The sequence below is a fragment of the Eriocheir sinensis genome, chromosome 35, assembly GCF_024679095.1.
Source record: "Eriocheir sinensis breed Jianghai 21 chromosome 35, ASM2467909v1, whole genome shotgun sequence".
In the NCBI taxonomy this organism is placed as follows: Eukaryota; Metazoa; Arthropoda; class Malacostraca; order Decapoda; family Varunidae; genus Eriocheir; species Eriocheir sinensis.
The window spans coordinates 11805021-11828728 of NC_066543.1; the positions used below are offsets into that span (position 1 = coordinate 11805021).

Genomic DNA, 23708 nt, shown 5'->3' on the forward strand with positions numbered 1-23708 from the left:
ATTTTCTTAGCTTCCTAATTGGCGAAATGGTCTTATGACAGTCTACCATGAATTTAAATTTCGGCTTTGATTCAACAAATTCATCCTGCAGAGTAAGAACATCCTGCAGGTGACTGACTACTTCTTTATGTAGATCTCGCCGCTAAACAACGTCCTTCCTCGCTAAGTTAGCTATTAAGTTCTTCGTTGCCTTTATCTAATCATGTAAGTAGTGGGACACGATGCTATCACAATCTCCGTAAAGTAGTTACACTTGGCGGGATTAAAAAGAGGAGCAAATTATTTACTGCCATATTTAGCATTTCACCGGTCTGCTGTCGTCTGCACCCAACGACCAGTACATTTGCGTGGGCCCAGGTGTAAATACAGCGCCACTCAGTTCAAACACAGACTGCTAATTCACTAGATTTTCTAACGATTCCTGACGTGGGCACTGTCCTCTCTGTATTTCAGACCTTCCTCCGTTACGCGCTGCCTCTTACCGGTGAAGTGAAGGTTATTAGAAGGCTGCAGAGTTAAGAAATGTTCAAGATTCAAGAAGCTCCCCGTACGAGTCTGAGGGTGGCGGAGGGTGAGTGTTATCATTATTATTATCATTACTATTATTCTCTTTAGTAGTAATAGTAACAGCAGCAGCAGCAGCAACAGCAGCAGCAGCAGCAGCAGAAGTAAAAGCAGAAGCAGTAGCAGCAGCAGCAGCAGCAGCAGTAGTAGTAGCAGTAGTAGTAGTAGTAGTAGTAGTAGTAGAAGTAGTAGTAGTAGTAGTAGTAGTAGTAGTAGTAGTAGTAGTAGTTGTAGTAGTAGTACCATCATTGTTTTCTATTATGATCATTGACGATATCACTATCACCATTAAAATTTAACTCTGCTTCGACAATGATGAAGTGACAAACATAATCTGAAGGGCCCTCTCAAAGGGAAGACTGTGGGGGGGCATTAGTGTCGCTACCTGGCGCCGGGGCCTTACCGTGTTTGGAGTGGTGCGAGGTGGCCGGCTCTCTCCCTCTCAGCCGAGCGTCACGCCTGGAAAGGGAAAGCAGAAATAATTAATGATTTGATATTTTAACCTCGACTTGGAGACTAAGAGAAATTATAGATCATTGTCAGATAAGAAAAAAAAATAAAAGAGAGTCAAAGGTGAAGGATATGCAGTGAGTAATTTAGTGGTGAGCTGACGCTTCCTCTCCTAACCAAGGCAAGAGCGATGAATCAATATGAATCACTGTGCCTCGTAAAACCTTTTAGTGCTAACAGTCATTCCGAAAGTTCAACACGAGCAGAAGACGCATTTTCAACGCCAAATATCCCGAAAAATGTAATATTACCAACGTTTTCATCACTATATTAAATGTCAAGAACTGTCATTACTTTAGGGCCGTTTAAATCCTCAGTATACAGAACGCCATTCAGCTTTTCATGTTGCAAATACAATTAAGATGGAAAATGATTCTTCTGTTTTGATGCACACGTATCACTTAAGATTTTTCATATATACATCTAGAACAACTTCGTAAGAAATAACACACACACACACACACACACACACACACACACACACACACACACACACCAAACAGTCATTGATTCACAACACCTATACACAGCACCTTTTCAGAGTGGCGCGCTATTGGACTCCGATACAGAGGTTGTGGGGAGCGAAGGGAGAGATGAGGGCGAGGACTTGTGAAGGGGGAGGGAGAGGGAGGCGAGGGAGAGGAAAAGCGAGGGAAGAAGAGGAACAAAATATAACTTCAGAGAATGCTTTTGTTTCCATTTCTGTGCCAATCTGTATTTTGTTTGGCTGGCTGTAAACGTGTGTGTGTGTGTGTGTGTGTGTGTGTGAGAGAGAGAGAGCACTCCAATCTGATTTTAAAAGAACGAAAGTGTCGCTTGGTAATAAGATCATAATTGAGGAGACAAAGCAATTTCTTCCATCCGATAGTAACGACGACCATCGCAAGTTTTCTTTCCTTCTTTTCCTTTGATTTTCTTTATCTTTTCCTTTCATTTTTCTTTCTACATTTTTTCTTTAATTTTCTTTCAATCTTTTTCTTTATTTTTCTTTCTATCTTTTTTTATTATTTTCTTTCAGTCGTCTTTAATTCTCTTTCTGTATTTTTTCTGTAATTTTCTTTCCATCTCACTTTCTTTATATTTTCTTTCCATCTTTCATATTAATTTTCTTTTCCCAACTTTTTTGCTTTTCTTTTCATCTTTTTCATTCCTTTTCTTTCCATCTTTTTCTTCTTACATTTTCTTTCCCTCTTTTTCTTTCAATTCCTTTCATTTTTTTTCTTTGATTTCCTCTTAATTGGCTTTCTCTTACGAGTTTTCTGTCTGTCTGTTTGTCTGTCTGTCTATCTGTCTGTCTCTCCGTCTTAAAAGCAGAAGTAGGGAGGCAATTCTGACTCACTCTTCTCCTTAACATAATTTCTTTCTAGGCCTTTGAGTGAGTTTGCGAAAAAAAATAATTATATCAACCCTCGCGAGTCTTCTTTACCTGGACTTTTCATTTTAATCTCTTTCTTTCATACCTGCGTCTGTCTGTCTGTCTGTCTGTCTGTCTGTCTGTCTGTCTGTCTTCGTCCTTTCTCATTAGCATCCATTTCCGTTCTAACTTTATATCTATTCTGGTTTTTTTTATAATAATTATCGCTTATTTCTCTATTTCTCCTCCTATTTAATTTCTCTTTCTCTCTCTCATGTTAGAGTTCTTATCTGTTTTAACCTTATCTTTATTATCTTTGTCTCAGTATTTATTGTTTATCTTCACTTATTTAGTCTCTCTCTCTCTCTCTCTCTCTCTCTCTCTCTCTCTCTCTCTCTCTCTCTCTCTCTCTCTCTCTCTCTCTCTCTCTCTCTCTCTCTCTCTCTCTCTCTCTCTCTCTCTCTCTCTCTCTCTCTCTCTCTCTCTCTCTCTCTCTCTCTCTCTCTCTTGTTCGTTCTATTTCTGTTTCTTATCTTTTCTTTCCACTAATTATTGTTTATGTCTTCTCTCCCTTATTTAGTTTCTCTCTCTCTCTCTCTCTCTCTCTCTCTCTCTCTCTCTCTCTCTCTCTCTCTCTCTCTCTCTCTCTCTCTCTCTCTCTCTCTCTCTCTCTCTCTCTCTCTCTCTGCCTTAGTCTAGACATAATTTCAGCTCCTCCATATTTTTTTTCCTCCACCCTACCACCTCCTTCCATCTTGTCTCATTAAGTTTATTATTACGTCATTTCCACCTCCACTTCAGTCACCTTCCACCCCCCCTCCACCCTCCACCTTCTGTCTCTCCCTTCTCTCCCACCTCTCCTCCTCCCTCCCTCCACATCTTTCCTTCTGATCTGTTAATGGGTCTGCACTTTGGTAGCATCCGGGGGCACACACACACACACACACACACACACACACACACACACACACACACGTACACACAAAAGGGTCCCTGTAGGTTTTCTTATCATTTCGTTTCTTTGTTTTTTTTTTAGTCTTCGATTAGGAAGCTTTATATGGTGTGTGTTTGTCTTTCGATCTGTCTGTCTGTCTGTCTGTCTGTTTGTCTTTCTTTCTTTCTTTATTTCTCTCTCTCTCTCTCTCTCTCTCTCTCTCTCTCTCTCTCTCTCTCTCTCTCTCTCTCTCTCTCTCTCTCTCTCTCTCTCTCTCTCTCTCTCTCTCCGTGTCTCTTTCCATTTTATCCTTATGTTTCGAGACCCTTGCCATCTCCTCCTCCTCCTCCTCCTCCTCCTCCTCCTCCTCCCCTTTCACTTCCATCATCGTCAGTTTCTCTTTCAAGTGTTATACGTTTCTGCATCACTCTTTTATTTCTCTCTCTTTCCTCCATCAGCATCAGTTTCTTTCCATCTGCTCCTCCTCCTCCTCCTCTCACCATCACCATCACCATTCTGCCTCCTCCTCACCACCACTTTTCTCCCTGTCCTCTCTGTCAGCATCAATATCTCTTTACCCCCTCCCCCCTCTTCCCTCCCCCCCTCCCCTTTACTTTCCTCCTACTCTTCCCCCCTGACCCAGATAACAAGGTCAACAAGAGGTCAGGGTTGGGTACCGTCACTTCCTCGCCTCTCTTTAGGAATTTACGGGTTTCATTTCGTCGACATCTTCGTCATCATCATCATCATATCGTGTGTGTGTGTGTGTGTGTGTGTGTGTGTGTGTGTGTGTGTGTGTGTGTGTGTGTGTGTGTGTGTCACTGAATATTTTGAACATTCTTTCCCTTGTAGCTAATCACCCTCTTCTTCAAGCCCATTTCCTTATACCTAAACTCTGTGTTTGTTTTCCTGTTTGTTGTTGTCTGCTTTGGCTTGTTTGTTTGCCTGCTGGGTCAGAGACAATTGCTTGTTGACGAGTGTGCGTGTCCAGGCTGAGGCACGACCTTCCGCCTGCCTGCTGGGCGTGTTTCCTCAAGAACCCGCCGGTCACTGTACAGGGGAGGCGCTGCGTGCTGGCCGGGCACACTCACGACCCCTGTTTGTTGTCGTACCACTTCCCGGAGAGGGGCGAAGCGGGCTACAGGTGTTGGGGGCTTTAATGGGGAAGGAGAAAGGGGTAAGGGGCGACGGGCGTGCTTGGAGAGGGCAGAAAGACGGCGTGTAAAGGGGTAGAAGAGGTGGGGCTGCGGGTTGTTGTGGAGGGGTGTGTTAAGGTGGAACGAGGAGGGAAGTGGCGGAGATTTTAACGGGAGAGGGGAAGCAAGGGGAAAGGAGCGGCGTGCGTGCTTGGTGAGGGCAGAGGAACGGCGTTAAGGGGTGAAGGAGGCGGGGCTGCTGGGTGTTGAGGAGGGATGTGTTGAGGGGGAAAGGGGAGGGGTGTCAAGAGGAGCGCGGGGCGAGGCCATGACCCATGAGATACCATTCCTTGTTATCTTGTGCAAAATTTCCCTTATTTTGACTGTATGTGTGTGTGTGTGTGTGTGTGTGTGTGTGTGTGTGTGTGAGAGAGAGAGGGAGCGCATGTGTTGTACCTGGAGGGCGCAAATTAAGCTCATTGGGAAGACATTAACACCTGATGTGAGATGTAGTTAATTTACATCCTTGTCATCCATTATTCATCTCACCTTGACAATAGCACAGGTAACGGGACGCCTTGTTAGTCTGTCTGTCTGGCTTTCCTCCGTCTTGTATTACTCTTCTACCTCCCTCTTGCCCCCCTCCACCCCCCGCCACGCACACACACACACACACACACACACACACACACACACACACACACACACACACACACACACACACATGTGATTTAGGCTCCGTTATGTAATCCTTTTCCCCTTCATTATCTCCCTTTGCTCTATCTTCTCTTCCCTTCCCTTCCCTTCCCTACCTTTCCCTTCCCTTCCCTTCCCTACCTTTCCCTTCCCTTCCCTTCCCTTCCCTTCCCTTCCCTTCTCATCCCATCCCATCCGTTCCTTACCTTTCCCATCCCTTCCCTTCTCTTCCATTCCCTTCCCTTCTCATCCCATCCCATCCGTTCCTTACCTTTCCCATCCCTTCCTTTCCCTTCCCTTCCCTTCCCTTCCCTTCCCTTCTTTTCCCTTTTCTTTTCCTTTTCCTTCCCATCCCTTCCCTTCCCTTCCTCATCTCCTCACGCCCTCGGAGCAACACACTACGTCGCTCATCAGTCGCGGAATTAACACATGACACCTGAACCCTTACAAGCCAATCAACGGAAGGAGCAGCGCGCCAGGTGGTAGGGAGGCGGGCGAAACAATGCACCGCGGCCGCTAACAACCGTCGAACGTTCTCACTTCGCCGTATTGTTGAACGTTGAATCAGAGAGCGAGGCGCCTGTACCAGTAGTCACTTATCAGCCACAGTCACTCCTTCTCTCTCCCTTCCTTTCTTTGTCTCCTCCCTCCCCTTTCATCACCATCATCATCATCATTGCTACAGCTTCCATCACTATAGCACTTTCACTCCAACCACTAACACAATCTCCATCTCTGTTACTCCATTCACCTTTACTACCTCTGTTATCATCACTATTGCTTCCACTTCTACTACTTACTGCCTCTTTCACTATTTTTTCATCATCATAACTTCCATCATTACTTCTATAACCTCTCTACATCTCTACATCACTTTACATCTCCCTGCCGTTTCTACAGTCCCACCTCTACCACTACTTCCACAACTACTACTACTATATGAAGCTCTAATACCACCACCGCCATACCTCAAAAATACTTACTGCCACCTTTGCAACGTTTCTTCTTTTTCCGCTTCTTTCCCCGGGTACAGTTTTTGAATGGGTACAAGTTGCCTCAGTTTCGTCCCTTTCTTGTTTCCTTGTAATGTTCGTTCGCCTTTGATCCTGTTTGGTTCATCACCGGATCCTATTGTGGGGGGTTTCTTTAGTACCTTGGACCCGGATTTTGTACCCAGCGCGGAATCTTCGTGTTTCTGATGTGGTTCTGTATATTTTATTTTATTTCTCTGCAACGGATGTCTCTAAAAATCTTCTCCTTTTCGTTTTTGTTGTTATGTATCTTGTTTCTTTGTAATTCTCATGTGCTTCACTATTTTCTCTCTGCAACGGCTGTCTCTTAAGTTTTGTTCTCGTTCTTGTTCTTCCTGTTATGTGTCTTGTTTCTTTGTAATTCTCAGGTGTATCTCTATTTTCTCTCTGCAACGGCTGTCTCTTAAGTTTTGTTCTCGTTCTTGTTCTTGCTGTTATGTATCTTGTTTCTTTGTAATTCTCATGTGCTTCTCTATTTTCTCTCTGCAACGGCTGTCTCTTAAGTTTTGTTCTCGTTCTTGTTCTTGCTGTTATGTATCTTGTTTCTTTGTAATTCTCATGTGCTTCTTTATTTTCTCTCTGCAACGGCTGTCTCTTAAGTTTTGTTCTCGTTCTTGTTCTTGTTGTTGTTCTTGTTATGTGTCTTAGTTTTACGCGGTCTCTTCGTTATTCTGATGTGCTTTTCTTCTCTGTTTTCTCTCTCTGCAATTTATATCTCTTAAGTCTTCTCATTCTTGTTCTTGTTATCTAGTTTTACGCCGTCTCTTTACTATTCTGATGTGCTTTTTTATTTCGTCTCATTATCTTAAAACAACTATCGCCTTTCGTTTCCTTCTTTCGTTATTCCTTTTCCGTGTCGTGTCGTGTTTTTAGCCTTCCCATTCTTGTTCTTTTTCTATTAATTTTTCATCTCAGTTTCCCTTCTCCTCCTCCTCCTCCTCCTCTGTCCTCTCCTTCCCATCAACTAATTCCCTCTTGTCCCCCTACAATATCTCGTTCTCCTTTAGCTAAATTCCTTCCTTTTTCCATATTCTTGCCCTCCTTCAATTCTGCTCACTCTCCTCCTCCTCCTCCTCCTCCTCCATCAGCATCTTATTCATGTGCCAGCCGCTTCTCCTTCCCTCCTTCACGGCCATTCTTCCTCCTCCTCGCGTCTGAATCATCACAATCACTTCTCGCCGCCTCTCACATTAATCTCCCTCACAGCCTAATACTGCACCTTTCTCTCTCTCTCTCTCTCTCTCTCTCTCTCTCTCTCTCTCTCTCTCTCTCTCTCTCTCTCTCTCTCTCTCTCTCTCTCTCTCTCTCTCTCTCTCTCTCTCTCTCTCTCTCTCTCTCTCTCTCTCTTTCCTATTGAATGCATAATTAAGCTTCATTAAGTTTCAGACGAACTGGAAAAAATGTGTTTATACCACTGCTACTGTTGTTGTTGTTGTTGTTGTTGTTGTTGTATATTTCGATGATGATGATGGTGATGATGGTGATGATGATGATGGTGATGTTGCTGCTGCTGCTGCTGCTGCTGATGATGATGATGATGATGATGACGATGATGGTGACGCGTATCTCTGCCAGGTTTTGACGTTCACTGGCTATGGTGGTGGTGGTTGTGATGTAAGTGGTAATGGTAATGGAGGTTGTAGTGGTAGTGGTGGTGGTGGTGGTGGTGATGATGATAGTGGTGATGGTGGAGGTGGTGGTGGGGTTGATGGTGGTGGTGATGGTGACTGTGATGGTGGTGGTGGTGGTGATGATGATGATAGTGATGAGGGTGGTGGTGGTGGTGATGATGATAGTGGTGGTGGTGGTGGTGGCGGCGGGACAGGTGGTCACAGGCAATGAATCTTAATGAGGGTAATCAGGCCACCTCAGAAAAAAAGGGAACGTGTTTTGGCGCGACGGAAAAAAATCCCACGCATAAAAACAGACAAAAATTCCTGGGGTCTCCTGACGATAATAATAATAATAATAATAATAATAATAATAATAATAATGATGATAATAATGATGATGACAATAATAATAGCAGTATATTGATAGGTTTAATTGCTGTATCAACGTCTTAAGTCCCCAATCCTTGTCAAGCTCTCCCTTCCTCCCTCCCTCCCTCCTTCCTTTCGTTCCCTCCCTCTAACCCTTCCCTCCCTCTTACCCTTCCCTCCCTCTTACCCTTCCTCCATCTCTCCTTCCTTCCCTCCATCCTTTCCTTCCTCCTTTCCTCCACAGTTCTCCCTTCTTATCTTCCTAGCTCTCCCTTCCTCCCTTCCTCCTTAGTTCTCCCTTCCTCCCTTCCTCCTTAGTTCTCCCTTCTTCCCTTCCTCCCTTCTTCCATTCCTCCTTTTCTTCTTTTTCCCTACCTTTCCCTTCCTTCCTTCCCCCTAGTTCTCTCTTCCTCTCTCCCTGCCTCCCTATCTTTCTCGATCTCCCTCCCTTCCTCCCTAGTTTCCCCTTCCTCTCTTCCTTCCTCGATTCCTCTCTCTCTCCCTTTCTCTGTCCCTCTGTCCCTTCCTCCCAAGCTCTCCCTTTCTCTTTCTCCCTTCCTCCTTCCCTTGCCTCCTCCCATAATCCTTCCCTTCCTCCCTCTTCCCCTTCCCTTCTCCCAGCATCCTCTTCCTTCCTCTCTCTTCCTTCCTTGCCTCCCAACATCCTTCCCTTCTCTTCCTCCCCTCTCCCTTTCTCTTTCTCCCTTCCTCCTTCCCTTGCCTCCTCCCATAATCCTTCCCTTCCTCCCTCTTCCCCTTCCCTTCTCCCAGCATCCTTCCCTTCCTCCCTCTTCCCTTCCCTTTCCCTTCCTCTCTCTCTCTCTCTCTCTCTCTCTCTCTCTCTCTCTCTCTCTCTCTCTCTCTCTCTCTCTCTCTCTCTCTCTCTCTCTCTGACTCTCTCTCTCTCTCTCTCTCTCTCTCTCTCTCTCTCTCTCTCTCTCTCTCTCTCTCTCTCTCTCTCTCTCTCTCTCTCTCTCTCTCTCTCTCTCTCTCTCTCTCTCATTCCATCAAAAATGCTTTCCTTTCATCTTCATATTGTTTGTGTTTTTCTTTATTTCCTTTTCCTTTTTTCTTTTTTCCTTCGTCTTTTTTCTCCTTTCATTCTTTCTATATCAATTTTCTTCCGTTCTTTCCCCTTTTCTTCTTTTCAGTCATTCCTCTCTTGGTTCATCCTGTCTCTCCTTTTTTCCTTCCCTTCCTTCCTTTACTTCCTTCTTTCCTTCCTTCCCTCTTTCCTTCTTTCCTTCCTTCCTTGATTTCTTCTTTCCTTCCTTCCTTTTCAAAACAACTATCGCCTTTCATTCCACTTTCTCCTTCAACCAGTTTTTCCCTTTTTTTTCGTGTCGCCTCCTCCTCCTCCTCCTCCTCCTCCTCCTCCTCCTCCCTCCTCCTCCTCCTCCTCCCCCCGCTCCCCATTCTTCTCTTCCTTTTCTCCTTCATCCTAACTTTTAATTCACTTTCACGCTAGAGAAAATGTATTACACACACACACACACACACACACACACACACACACACACACAGGCACATGCACTCACACATTTGCCGATATTGAAGATGAGAATGGGGACATCTCAGGAACGAAGAGAGAGAGAGAGAGAGAGAGAGAATATTTGATGGATCACCTGACCAAACCTGAAATCATTAGGAACACAGCTGGGCGTGCGACGAGGAGGAGGAGGAGGAGGAGGAGGAGGAGGAGGAGGAGGAGGAGGAGGAGGAGGAGGAGGAGGGTAGTGCCAAGGAATGGTTACCTAACAAGAGGGTGAGAAAGAAATGTGACGGGGATGGGCATTAGCATATTACTGTGTATGTGTGTGTGTGTGTGTGTGTGTGTGTGTGTGTGTGTGTGTGTGTGTGTGTGTGTGTGTGTGTGTGTTTCTTATCCTTTTTTCCTCTATCTTTGCTTGTTTGCTTTTTCACTATCGTCATTATGGATCTTCTTTCCTTCACCTTCCTTCCCTTTTCCTTAACTTCCTCGCTGTCTCTGTTATCCTCTCTTCCCATTTTTTTCCTTTTTCCTCCCTTCTTTCTTCTTCACCATTTTCCTTTTTATCCTTGCGTTTTTTCACTCTTATTTTCCTCACCTTTTCGATGCATTTGTTTTCTTTCTTCCTTCTACTTTCCCTTTTTTCATTTTTTTCTTTCTTCCAAGTCCCACGTTTTCTTTCCTCTCACTTCACTAACTACGTATAACTCTTCCTAGTCGATTTTACTTTTTATCATCTACTGTTATACATTATCTAATATCAAATTACTCATGCATTTCCTTTTCCTTTTACATAATTTCCTCTCACTACCACCACTACCACCACCACCACCACCACCATCAAGGCTACGGTTCACTTCCCAAGATCATTTGTTAAGCCACACTTGTATCTCTCGTTCCTCCTCTTACATTTTATAGCTACTTTGAGGAGAGGAGAAGAGAGGAGAGGAGGGGGAGAGAGAAAGTGAGGGTGTCTGAAAAGGGGTGGCAATGAGGCGGGGTAGAAAGGCATATTTAGGAAGGAAAAAGGAATAAGAGAGGAAGAGAGTAAGGAAGGATGGAAGAATGAAGGTACTATAAGAAGATGAAAGTGGGATATTGTCAATGTGAGAAGGAAGAAGGGGCAGAAAAGGAAACAAGAACGAAGGGAGGAAAGGGACTGGGGAAAAGAAAAGAGAAGGGAAGAGCAAGAGAAGGGCATTTGTATTGAGGAGGAAAGGGAAGAAGGGATAATGCTGATGGGAGAGAAATGAAGAAGAAGGGACAAGAAGGGAGAGGATGGGAAGGAGGAGGAAGCATTTTCAGGAAGAAGACAAGGGAAGGCAAGAGGAAGTAATGGTATTGTAGGGGAAGGGGGATGGGAAGGGTCGTGTTGATAGGAAAGAGAAGAAGAAGAAGAAGGGACAAGAAAGGAGAAAATGGGGAGGAGGAGGAAGAGATTTAGGAAGGAGAGAAGAAAAATCAAAAGGATGAATAATACGGAAGTGAAAAAGGAGGATGGGAACGGAAAGTGTTGAGAGATGGAAGAAGAAGAAGGGGAAAGAAAAGAAAGGCGAGGGAAGTGTATGGAGGAGAAGAGAAAGGGAGATGAAGAGTAGCATTGGGACAGGGGGAGGGGGAAGAAGGGGGAAGGAAAGGGGTAGTGTTGTTGAGGGAGGGAGATGAAGGGATAAGAGGAGGAGGAGGTGAGGAGGAGGAGGAGGAGGGAGAGGAGGAGGCATTGCTGAGTACTTGAGGCCAATGATGGATGATGGAGGTGATGGAGTTTTTTTTCTCTCTCTCTTTCTCTCCACCCGATCGTATATTTCTCCTCCACTTAAAACTCAGCGGCTATGGGTAAACACTTGTACACACACACACACACACACACACACACACACACACACACACACAGAGCGAGCATTGTTGGGAATTATGATTGGTTTCCAGACTCCTGATCCACTTTTGCCTCCTCCTGATTGATTGGCAAATAGATAGATAAATAAATAGATAAAATAAGTAATAATATAAGTAAATAAATAAATAAAATAAGATAGATCAGTAGTTAGAGATTTCTCTCTCTCTCTCTCTCTCTCTCTCTCTCTCTCTCTCTCTCTCTCTCTCTCTCTCTCTCTCTCTCTCTCTCTCTCTCTCTCTCTCTCTCTCTCTCTCTCTCTCTCTCTCTCTCTCTCTCTCTCTCTCTCTCTCTCTCTCTCTCTCTCTCTCTCTCTCTCTCTCTCTCTCTCTCTCTCGTTCATATACTCCGCCTTGTTTTTTTTTCTCTTCCTCCATCTTTTCCTCCTTACTCCTCTATTTTTTATCCATTTTTTCCTCCCACTCCTCTTTCCCATTCCTAGCGGCCTCGGTAGCACTCCACTCCCTCCCTCCTTCCCTCTGTTTTCCCTCCACCTCTTCTCTCTCTCTCCCTCCCTCCCTTCTCCACTCCAGTTAGTCGAATTCTCTCTCTCTCAGCTCGTCGTAAATCATCGGCCAAGCGTCCCACCAGTTCGTATCCGTATCCGAACCTCCATTGATCACTCCTTTATCGACGTGCTTGAAAAAAACGCGGAAAAAAGGTTAAGGGGAGACAAGGCGATGTGGCTCCTCGCCCGAGACTTATTGGGACGTCCACTATATAGTTCCTTTCAATTTGTATGGGTGACGAAGGGAAGAAATATTAGTGAAAGGAAAGAGTGGAATGAGAGGCGATAGTTGTATTTGGAAGGGAGGAAGGAAGGAAGGAAGGAAGGAAGGAAAGAAGAGAAGGGAAGGAGAAAACACGGGATGAACCAAGAAAAAAAAAGGAATGGCTGAAAAGTAGAAAAGAACCGAAAGAAAATATCACTCTGAAATACTAAATGGCGAAACAATCATATTAGACTCAGATAAATTAAGAGGTTGAATATATCTAGACAGCATATCAGTTCACTTAAAAGACCATTAATAAACTTGAGCGTCTTCTTTTTCTCTGTACACCCTTTCTTTCTCTGTACACCCTTTGCTACTTCTTTATGGGGTCGATGTTTCTGACAGGTCCCCTCATGGTCATCCTACACTCATCGTTCTCCGACACGCCTCTTCGCCCCCACTCAGTTCACCCACCTCCACTTCGGTATATTCCTGTCCTCTCCAGTCTTGCTCCTCCATTATTTTTCTCCCTACTAACTCTGGTCTTTTCTCTCTTTTTCTTTCATGTTCCTCCATCACTCTTCTCCTTATCCTCCCTTTCACAGTTCTTCCACCTCCTCTTCGGTATTCCCTCTCCTGTCCTGTGTCCTGTTCCTCCATTATTTTTCTCCCTGTTAACCTTCCCTTACGCTTCTGTCCTCCCCTTTCTCTCTTTCCTGTTCCTCCATCACTCCTCTTATTAATCCTCCCTTTCGCAGTCATTCCCACCTCCACTTTAATGTTCCACCTCTGTCCTATGCCTTACTTTCCTCCCTACTACACCTAACTCTCCTTAATGCTTTGGTCTCCCTCTCCTTCTTTCTTGTTCCTCCATCTACCTCCATCATTCTCCTTATTAATCCTCCCTTCAGCAGTCCATTCACCTCCAATTCCGTATTCCTCTCCTCTCCTGTACCTTCATCCCTCTTGTCCCTATTAGAGCATTAGTACACAAGAACATGGGGAATCTGCAAGAGAACGGTTTGCATGTACAGGGCATCAGTCCTCTGTTAACTTGAGCAATCCATCCGTCTCCGCTTCAGACTTTCCTCTCCCTCTCCTGCTCCTTAAGTCCATCATCATCACTCCTCTTCCGATATGAATCCTCCCTTCCTCTGTCCATCTACCTCCGCTTCGGTCTTCCTCTCCTTCTTTTCTGTACCTTCATTACTCTACCAATTGATCCTCCCTTACGCTGTTCATCCACTAGTGTAAGTCCATTTCCATGATTCTTCTTCCTATGTGAATCCTCCCTTCCTCTGTCCATCCACCTCCACTTCGGTCTTCCTCTCCTTCTTTTCTGTACCTTCATCACTCTACAAATTGATCCTCCCTTACGCTGTCCATCCACCAGTGTAAGTCCACCTCCATGATTCTTCTTCCTATGTGAATCCTACCTTTCTCTCTTCATCCACCTCCTCTTCTGTCACCCTTTCTCCTCTTATCCTCATTACCTTCATCTCCATCACTCTCGTGCCTACTAATCCTCTCTACTCCACCTCCGCTTCGATCTTTCTCTCCTTCTGCCCTGTAACTTCATCTCCATCCTCCTCCCTGCACTCATGAAGTCGATGGTGCAATGCCGGCAAAGAAGCTTTCACAGTACTAAACACATGGAAAGGAGAGTATCAGGATTCCTCTCCACCCGAAACTAACCTCTCTTTTGGCCTCTCGTTCTGTTGCCTTTCATTGGAGCAGCGGATAGCGGGTCTTTTTCTTCCTGTTTTTGTTTCTTGCCCTTGAGTTGTCTTCCTTGTAGAAAAAAACAAAAACGGGCCATCGACGTATGTGTGTTGGGTTTCTCTCCCCCCCCCACCCTCAAACACACACTCACACTGGACGCCTCCATACAGTGACGGCGCTGCTGACCAAGAAAAACGTTGCCTGTCATCTGTTTTGGTGGCGGTAATAAACTTAACATTGACCATCTCCTCGAATACTGTATGGACTGGCACCTCATTAAACGGCCCGTCAAACCCCTCTCACTCGCCTATACACGGAACCCGCGCCCCTGACCACGAGGAAGAGGCGGCTGTCAACTGTTTTAGGGGCGACGATTAATTAGATGCTGACTACCGCATCGATTTCCGTGTCATTTAGCATTCCATACACGCACCTCACGGCAGACCTTTCCTCTCACCCCTACACACAAGAACGTCAGTGATTTAGGGACGGCGCCACTAACCCAAGAGAATGAAAAGGGGAAGAGAAGGAAAGGCAAGAGGAAGAGTATCATTGTAGGGGATGGGAGGGTGGAAAGGGGCAGTACTGAATGGAGAGAAATGAAGGGGGAAGAAGGGAAGAGACAGAACGACGTAAGGGTATTTAGGAGCTGGAAAGGGAAAGCAAGAAGTGTATAATTGTAGTGCAATGTATAAGAGTCGGCATTGTAAGGGAGGGAGTAGATGGGGAAATGGGAGTGTTAGAAGAAGGGAAAAGACAGAAGGACGTAAGGGTATTGAGGAGATGAAAAGGGAAGGTAAGAAGCGTATAACTGTGGTGTAATGTATAAGAGTCGGCATTGTAAGGGACGGGGTAGACGGGGAAAGGGTAGTGTTAGAAGAAGGGAAAAGACTGAAGGGGAAGGCGAGAAGACGTATAATTGTAGTGTCATATCTAAGGGGCGTAAGTCAACAGTTTTGGCACCGAGAATTAATTACCCTCCCCGGTTGTTGTTATGCAAATGCTGTGATTGGCTCGGCGCACACCTGTGACACCTGCTGCTTCAACGGCGGAGCAGGACCTAATTACGAGGGATTGCAGGTGAAAGCAGGTGTAAGAGCAGTTGGAAGAGGAGGAGAACGATGATGATGAGGATGATGATGATGATGATGATGATGAGGAGGAGGAGGAAGAGGAGTTAATTAAAGAAGCAAATGTGAAAGTGATGCGTAGTCAGCTCTTCACCAGTATATAAAAAAAAAGCAACATACGAGGGGGCAAATATATTAAGTAAAGCATATTATCAACGACCAGGAGGGAAAATTACAAATCTTCTGTTACAAGTTTGTTTGAAGGAAAGAACGTGTTGTGGAAATTATGTGTGGAATGAACCCAGAAGAAGCGAGCAAAGAAAAGAGAAAATGGATAAACATCAATTTTATTAAGTTAGCCAAGTATTCCCACACGCTCTCGGCTCCCACAACAAATACTTCCAAAGGCCACAAAGAAGATTAGTCGGGTTCTTATAAGTCTCTCTCATCCATGGTGTTGAAGCCTTGTCAAACTCTTACCAGGCTCGCGAAACTACTCATGGAAATACCCACCACAACCTCTACGAAAGCCTTATTAAATGTGGGTGTGAAAGCCCCGAGAATATGAGCTTTAATTAACTACAGGGAAAAGAAAAAATCAGTGCTGAACATGTCGGTGAGAATGTTCCAAAGTGACGCCCGGCCATTCAGTGCCACGTATTACCTGACATTTCCTGCCGCGTCATCGCCTTCAGGTTAACTTTACATATCCTTCCTATACTTGCTTTGTAATGGTGGTAGCTTGCTTTTTTATATTTCTCTTTCCCTGTTGCTTTTAAGTCTTTTCGCTTTTTGGAGGACTGCAGCGATGGTTTTATTTTTTTATTATTAACTCCTGGTCTTATTTGATGCTTTTTATTTATATTCAAGAATGGAAGACATCAAACTTAAAAAAAAGAGGAGGAAGAGGAGGAAGTTAAGGTGTAAGAAGAGGAAAATAAGAATGAAGACAACAAGAGCAATGGCTATGAGAATGGATGAAGAAGAAAAAGAAGAAGAAGAAGAAGAAGAAGAAGAAGAAGAAGAAGAAGAAGGAGAAGAAGAAAAGGAAGAAGAAGGAAAGGAAGAAGAACAAGAACAAGACCAAGACCAAGAAGAACAAGAAGTTAAAAATAAAGTAAAACAAGAATAGAAAGAGGAAACGAAGAGGAGGAAGAAGCCACAGGCAGATGGAATCAGATTGAGGTAATTCTGTTACATATAAATTCACCCAAAAATATTGCGGCGACGCCTGAAAAATTCTTGCCGCAGACAGTCTCGCCCGGGGAAAGCCTTCAACGTGCGATTCTATTTATATTCCATTCTGGCGATGCATTGGGGGAGGGCGAAAGCGAAGGAGGAGGAGGAAGAAGAAGAAGAAGAAGAAGAAGAAGAAGAAGAAGAAGAACAAGAACAAGAACAAGAAGAAGAAAAAGAAAAAGAAGAGGATGAGGAAACATGAAAACACGAAAACATGGAGCAGTGTGCAACAACAACAACAAAAAAAAAAAAAAAAAAAAAAACCCAGCAACAACAAAATTAGGCTGACATAACGAGTTTGTCTGTTCAGGTGATTTTTAAGCCCGTATTCACAACAACAACAACAACAGCAACAACAACAACAACAACAACAACAACAACAACAACAAAATTAGGATGGCTTATAACGAGTTTGTCTGCTCAGTGCGCCAGTTCGTTAAAGCCTCTCGTAGAAGTTGCCCGGATTTCAATGGACTGTTTTGTGATCCCAATGGTTATTTTACACGACCTCTGGACCATTAACGGAAACATCGCCCAAGAAAACCCGGTACATCTTATCTGTGTCCTTCGAAAGTAGTCGTAATGGGAGACTGAGACGTAGAAATATAGACCTAATTAGTCTCTTCGTCAGGTGTTTCAGTGACCTGCGAAATGAGTTAAAGCAATGAAAAAAGCGACATTGTTAAGCTTATTGAAGCATTGTATCATATCGCTCCATCATTTCTCTATCCAACGTAAAGAGGTCGAGTCTCATGAGCCGTTTTTCATACTTCTGCGCCTTCAACGACTGTATTATTCTCGTGGGATGGCGCGGTAGTTACTCTCTTTAGTAATCCATTGTCCTTGAATTTTGGGAACGAGAACTGCACTGCATATTCTAGGTGAGGTCTTGCCAACGAGTTATACAAGGATGAGGAGGAGGAGGAGGAGGAGGAGGAGGTGGTGGAAGGGGAGGAGTGGTAATAGGAGGAGGAGGAGGAGGAGGAGGAGGAAGATTTTATGCATGAGTTGTGTTGTCTCCTTCAGGTAATGGTGCGTATGGCTTAGATTTTCTCTCTCTCTCTCTCTCTCTCTCTCTCTCTCTCTCTCTCTCTCTCTCTCTCTCTCTCTCTCTGACACACACACACACAAAAAAAAAATGTGTCCCTATAATACACTACCCCCCAAAAAAATACATAAAAAATAATTAACTTAGCCCCAACAATTATAATGCCTTCCTTTCAGCTACTACTAATTATCGGAATTGGCGTTTGATCAGTAACTCCTTTTGTTATCAGTCGTAATTTATTTATAGTCCAGCCCAAACTGAATCATTATCAAGCAGGTAGAAAATGACGAGAAAAAATATATATAGTGCGTAGCCTCGAGGAATTTCTCTTTAATTTGCGTTTTATTTGAGAGAGAGAGAGAGAGAGAGAGAGAGAGAGAGAGAGAGAGAAGAAGAAAATTGAATTGACGCTTTGATCCTAATCCACAAAGAAAAAAAACATATACTTGTCTTTCTATTCCATATTACCTAAAGCTTTTTTTTTTTCTCTCTCTCTCTCTCTCTCTCTCTCTCTCTCTCTCTCTCTCTCTCTCTCTCTCCTCCCTGTCTCCTTTTTATTTCCTTCCTCCATTTTCTTTCTTCCTCTCATCTTCCCTCTCCATCCTTCACCGTGACATCCTCCACTCACATCCTCTTATGACTTTCTCTCCACACTGTATTCTCTCTTTCTCTCTCTTCCACTCTCCCATTTTCCTTTCTCCATCCACCTCTATCTCCGTTCGTTCCGCTTTCCTCTCCTCGATGTCTTTCTCCGTTTCCTGTTCTATTTCTTCCTATTCTTCCCCTCATCACGTTCCCTCCCTCTTTTCCCCTTTCTCCCTTATCTCCTTCCGTTCCACCTTCTCCCACCTCATTTTCTTCTTTAAATTCCACTTTGTCTACCTTATCTTTCTCTCTCTCTGATTTCCTCCTCTCTCTTCCATATCTACTCCACTCCCACTTTCTCCTTCTCCCTTTTCATCTTTCCATTCCCCTCTCTCCTTCCTCCCTCCTCTCTCTGCCTCTCTCATTTCCTCCCATCTCTCCCATATCTCTTTTATTCTCACTATCTCCCCTCTCTTCTCCCCTCCTACTCCTCCTCCTCCTCCCCCTTCTCTCCTTCCCTCATGTGGCTCCCTCTAGCGTCGCAGCAATCAACTAGTGCTCACAATGCTATCGTCTCAACCACTGATCTTGTTTTCCTTTCTCGTATAACCTTTACCTTACTGTTTGAACCAAAGAGGAGGAGAAGGAGGAGGTGGAGGAGGAGGAGTATGATGAGATAGGGGATGTATGTGTAGGTAAAGGAAGAGGAGGGAAGGAATACTAGGAAGGAGGTGATCTTTTTGGGTATTATGAGTACCTGAAATGTTTTTTTTTTTTTTAGTGTGTATGCTATTAAATTGATCCACTTTTTCCTTCTCGTCCTTCTGATCTCCTTAGTTCTCTCTTTCTTTTTTTTTTTTTTGGTTTCCTCTGCTCGTTTCATGTTGTCATTTATCTTGTATTGTTATTATGTGTTTCTGGTTTTGTTTCCTTGTCTCTGTTCTACTTTATTTGTTCTCTCCTCTCTTCATCCCTTTCTTTTCATCATTATTTCCATCATCATCATCATCATCATCTTCATCATCATCTTCATCATCATTCTTTTCTTCTTCTTTTTTTACCTTTCCTTCTTTTTCCTCTTGGTATCAGCTCCTATTTACTGAGCCTTTTGTCCTCCTCCTCCTCCTCCTCCTCCTCCTCCTCCTCCTCCTCCTCCTCCTCCTCCTCGTTTTCCCTCTTTCATTAACATCATCATCCTTGTCAGAAAGTTCTCTCACTTTTACTCTCTCTCTCTCTCTCTCTCTCTCTCTCTCTCTCTCTCTCTCTCTCTCTCTCTCTCTCTCTCTCTCTCTCTCTCTCTCTCTCTCTCTCTCTCTCTCTCTCTCATTCCGTCGCCCAAATTACAAGGGAGAGAGAAAAAAGTTTTGCGTAGTTTTGTTTTGAAAGTGTTGCTCGGATACGGAGCCGGTTTTTGTTCTCCTTCTGGTGGCGCGTAGCAGCACATAGCCCTTTCCCACCTTCCTTATCCTTCACTTCACTTCACTTCACTTCATCTATCTTCAGATCCTTCCACTTCTCCTCCCCTTACTTCCCTTCCCTTCTCTCCCCTTCCCTTTCTTTCTCTTCCAATTTGTTCTATTCCCTTCCCTTCCCTTCCCTTCCCTTCCCTTCCCTTCCCTTTCTTTCTCTTCCCATCCCTTCTATTCCCTTCCTTCCACTTCTCTTCATGTCTTCCCTTCCCTTCCCTTCCCTTTCTTCCTCTTCCCTTCTCTTCCCATCCCTCTATTCCCTTCCCTTCACTTCCCCTCATACGTTCCCTTCCTTACCCTTCACTTCACTGCACATCATTTCACCCAGTTGACGTCTCCTCACTTCTTTTCACTAGACTTCATTTCTCTCCCCTTCTGTGCCTTTCTCTACCTCCCCACCCTTCACTGCACTCCCTTTCCCTACCTCCCTTCCATACCCTTCACTTCACTTCCTATCACTAAACTTCCCTTCCCTTCCCTTCTGTAACTTCCCTTCCATACTCTCGTCACCACTACATAACACTTCACCAGCCTTTACATCTCTTCACTTCACTCCCATTCCCTCTTCAATACTTCCCTGCCTTTTCCCCTTTTTCTACTTTTTCAGTCTCGTTTTCTTACGGTAGGTTGTTGTTGGCTGGACACGCTATTACTTTTTTTTTTGTCCCTTTCTTTTGTTTCTCCTCTTCATTTCTCTCTTGTTTGTTTGTGGCGCGGCGGATTCCAGCTTCCTTTCATTCCTTTTCTTTATTTTTTTTTTGCTTTACTCCTGGTTCGTGGTAAGAGAGACTCCGCTGCTGCTTATCCTTCCTGCTTTCATTTTTTTCCTTTTCCTTATCTTCTTCTCAGTTTCCTTTCCTTCTTTTCCTTCCATTTGCTCTCCTTTCCTTTCCTTTCCTTTTATTGATATTCTTTCCCATTCCATCTCTTTCCATTCATTCCTCTTGTTTCTCCTCCCTTCCCTTTTCCTTTTCCTTTCATTTCCTTCTCTCTTTTCTTATTTTCTCCTTTCCTTTCCTTGCTATTATTTTCCATTCCATTTCTTCCCTTTCCTCCTCTTTCTTTTTCTTCTTCTCCCCTCCCTTTTCCTTTTTTTATTTCCTTTCCATCCCTTCCATTCCCTTCCTTTTCTTTACTTTTCCTTTCCTTTCCTTTTTTTATTTCCTTTCCATCCCTTCCATTCCCTTCCTTTTCTTACTTTTCCTTTCCTTTCCTTATATGATCTTCGTTTCCATTCCATTGCTTTAATTTCGTTTCTTTCTCTTCTTTTCACTTTCATTCTTTTCCTTTCGCTTTTATCTCCTTTCTCTTTCCTTATCTTCTTTTCTGTTCCATTCCATTCCCTTTCTTTCCTTCCTTTTCCTTCCCTTTCCTTATGTGATCGTCTTTTCCATTCCATTGCTTTCTTTTCCTTTTTTTTCTCTTCTTTTCACTTCTCTTTCTCTCCTCTTATTTCCTTCCCTCTCCTTATCTTCTCCGTTCCATTCCTTCCGATGCCTCCATTTTCTTTCATTTTCTTCTCTGATTTCATTTTCCATCCCATTTCTTTCCTTTCCCTTCTTTCTCTTCCCTTCCTTTCATTTCTCCTCCTTTCCCTTTCTCCCCCTCATTGTTTTCCTTCCGTTTTCTTTGTTGCCTTTCTTTCTCTTCCTTCCACCTTTCTATGATCTTACAAAGTTTATAATTGTCTTCCGATTTTCTTCACTGTCTTTCTTTCTTCTTGTTTGTCTTCATTTTTATCTCACACGTGCTGTTTATTTTCGTCAACGTTCATATTTTTCTATTATCATTCCCTTCATGTCTGATTAGCATCTTTTGTTTTGTTTATTTTCGCTTTCCTTTCACTTTTCTTCCTCTTTTACCACCTTCAGCTAACTTCGCTCATGGCTCTTTTTTTTGGTCAAGTTTTATGTTTTTTTTTTTTGTTTCCTTCAAGTCTGATTAGCTCCTTTTGTTTATTTTCCTCTCACTTTTGACCTTCTAACTTGTCCTCAGTATCTTCGCTCATGGCTCTCTTTTTTGTCAAGGTTTGTTATTTTTTCATTTTTGTTTCCTTCGTCTGATTAGCTCCTTTTGTATATTTTCCTCTCACTTTCAACCTTTTAACTTGTCTTCAGCTAACTTCGCTCATGGCCTTTTTTTGGGGGCAGTAAAGGAGGCGACTCAAGGGCAATATAAAGATTAGTAAAAGAGAAAAAAAGCCTGCTGTTGTCGCATTTTGTTCCCCCCTGAGCCGGTTTACCTGCCTTGCTAATCAGGTGGACAGTAAGAACGGGCTATATACCTGTCTCTCTGTCTGTCTGTCTCTGAGTTTGTTCCTCTGTATGTCGGTGTGGCTGTCGGTCTATGCCTGTCTGTGTCTGTTATTGTTAGTCTGCCTCTCTGTCTGTCTGTATCTCTCTCTCTGCTTGTTTGTATGTTTATGTGTCTGTCTGTATGTCTGTTCTGCCTGTCTGTCTGTCTATTTTTGTGTGCGTTTGTCTCTAGATGTACTCTCTCTCTCTCTCTCTCTCTGTATATGTATTATAATAGCTACCTATCGAGTTAAATAAAGAATCAATCAATCAATCAATCAATCAATCAATCAATCAATCAATCAATCAATCAATCAATCAATCAATCAATCAATCAATCAATCAATCAATCAATCAATCTCTCTCTCTCTCTCTCTCTCTCTCTCTCTCTCTCTCTCTCTCTCTCTCTCTCTCTAATCCTACAAAAACAATTACCTTAAAAGAAAAGTAGACTCCACCTTATTATTCCATCCCGTGATCTTCTGCCTCAGTTCCTTTGTCCTCCTTATCAGCCTCATTAGAAACACAAGTCCGTAAGAGAGTAGTCAAGGAAAACTATGGACGAACAATGGGTGACTGTTTTATACCTCCTAATTAGATTCTGGCCGGATTAATGAAAGTGTGTGTGGGTAACAGATTCAGCACGAGGTTGTTTGGAGTAGCACCTCACATTCCTACCCCCCAACGCCCTCTATTGAAGTTAACATACACTCTACAATTATATAACAAAAAGCAGAGACCCAGAAGCCTGTAGCACGCAAGACCTCTTAATTAAGCTGCGCCAGTAACAAGCAAATTAGGACTTTTTTTTCTTCTTATGCGAACCTTGTGATTTTCTCGACACCCGCGAAGCCTCAGAAGCTAAATTAAGACAGCCAGAAAGAGAGAAAGGATGTGTTTTTAGGGTGAATTAAAGCATAGTGAGTTCTTATCCCCTCTCTGTCCTCCCTTCTTTCTTCTCGAACCACTAAAGGGAGGAAAGGGAAGGTGGTGGAGGGTAAAAAGGAGGATCAAGAGAGAGAGAAGAGTCTGAGGGAAGGAGGGAAAGGATAGAAAGGTGGCGATGAAGGTGGTGGAGGATAAAAAGGAGGATCAAGAGGGAGAGAAGAAGTCTGAGGGAAGGAGGGAAAGGATGGAAAGGTGGCGATGAAGGTGTTGGAGGATAAAAAGGAGGATCAAGAGAGAGAAGAAGAGTCTGAGGGAAGGAGGGAAAGGATGGAAAGGTGGTGATGAAGGTGTTGGAGGATAAAAAGGAGGATCAAGAGAGAGAAGAAGAGTCTGAGGGAAGGAGGGAAAGGATGGAAAGATGGCGTGAAGGTGGTGGAGGATAAAAAGGAGGATCAAGAGAGAGAGAAAGGAAGGAAAGGAAAGCCACCAGAGTCTCTAAGGGAAGGAGGGAAAGATAGTACCGAAAAGATGCATCAGAGTAACGAATGGATAGATCGAAGGGAGGTAGTGGTAAAGGTGGCGGTGAGGAAAAGTGGAGGCTGAATGGAGGAAAGGGATGGAGGGGAGGGAGGGCAGAGAGCTATGTGCAGAGGGGGAGAGAGGACACGGGTAAAAAGGGAGCCCACGGACGTATGGACAGAATATAAAAAGGGAGAGTTGAATAATGGAGGAGAGGGAGTGCGGGGAGAGAGTTGGGGAAGAGGAGGAAGAAAATACAACGAGGAGGAGGAGGAGGGGGAGGGGGAGAGGGGAAACGGAAACTACGGAAAAGGGAAAAAAGGAACAAAAAACTACGTCCCTACTAACAAGGCGAAGCTCAGGTGATAAAAACAGCAGCGCCAGGTAACTTGATCACCTCTTTACCCTCTCTCCTATCCTCCTCCTCCTCCTCCTCCTCCTCCTCCTGCTCCGCCTCCGCCTCCACTGATCCGCTGCCAAGGGGCTTAAAACGGAGTGTAGTTTTCCCACCCGAGTCAAAATATTTCTTCTTCCTCCTCAGATTACGCGGCAGGTGATTCTTTCTCGTCGA

General features: G+C 44.0%; 1 protein-coding gene across 1 annotated transcript in view; it reads right to left on the reverse strand.

The window, feature by feature from the left end:
* LOC127007405 (FMRFamide receptor-like) overlaps window positions 1-23708 on the reverse strand; it is a 68810-nt gene that overhangs the window by 21790 nt on the left and 23312 nt on the right. The window contains exon 2 of the mRNA XM_050878336.1: window positions 968-1023. The gene's annotated coding sequence lies outside the window, so the exon portion shown is untranslated. The remainder of the gene's footprint in view (window positions 1-967; window positions 1024-23708) is intronic.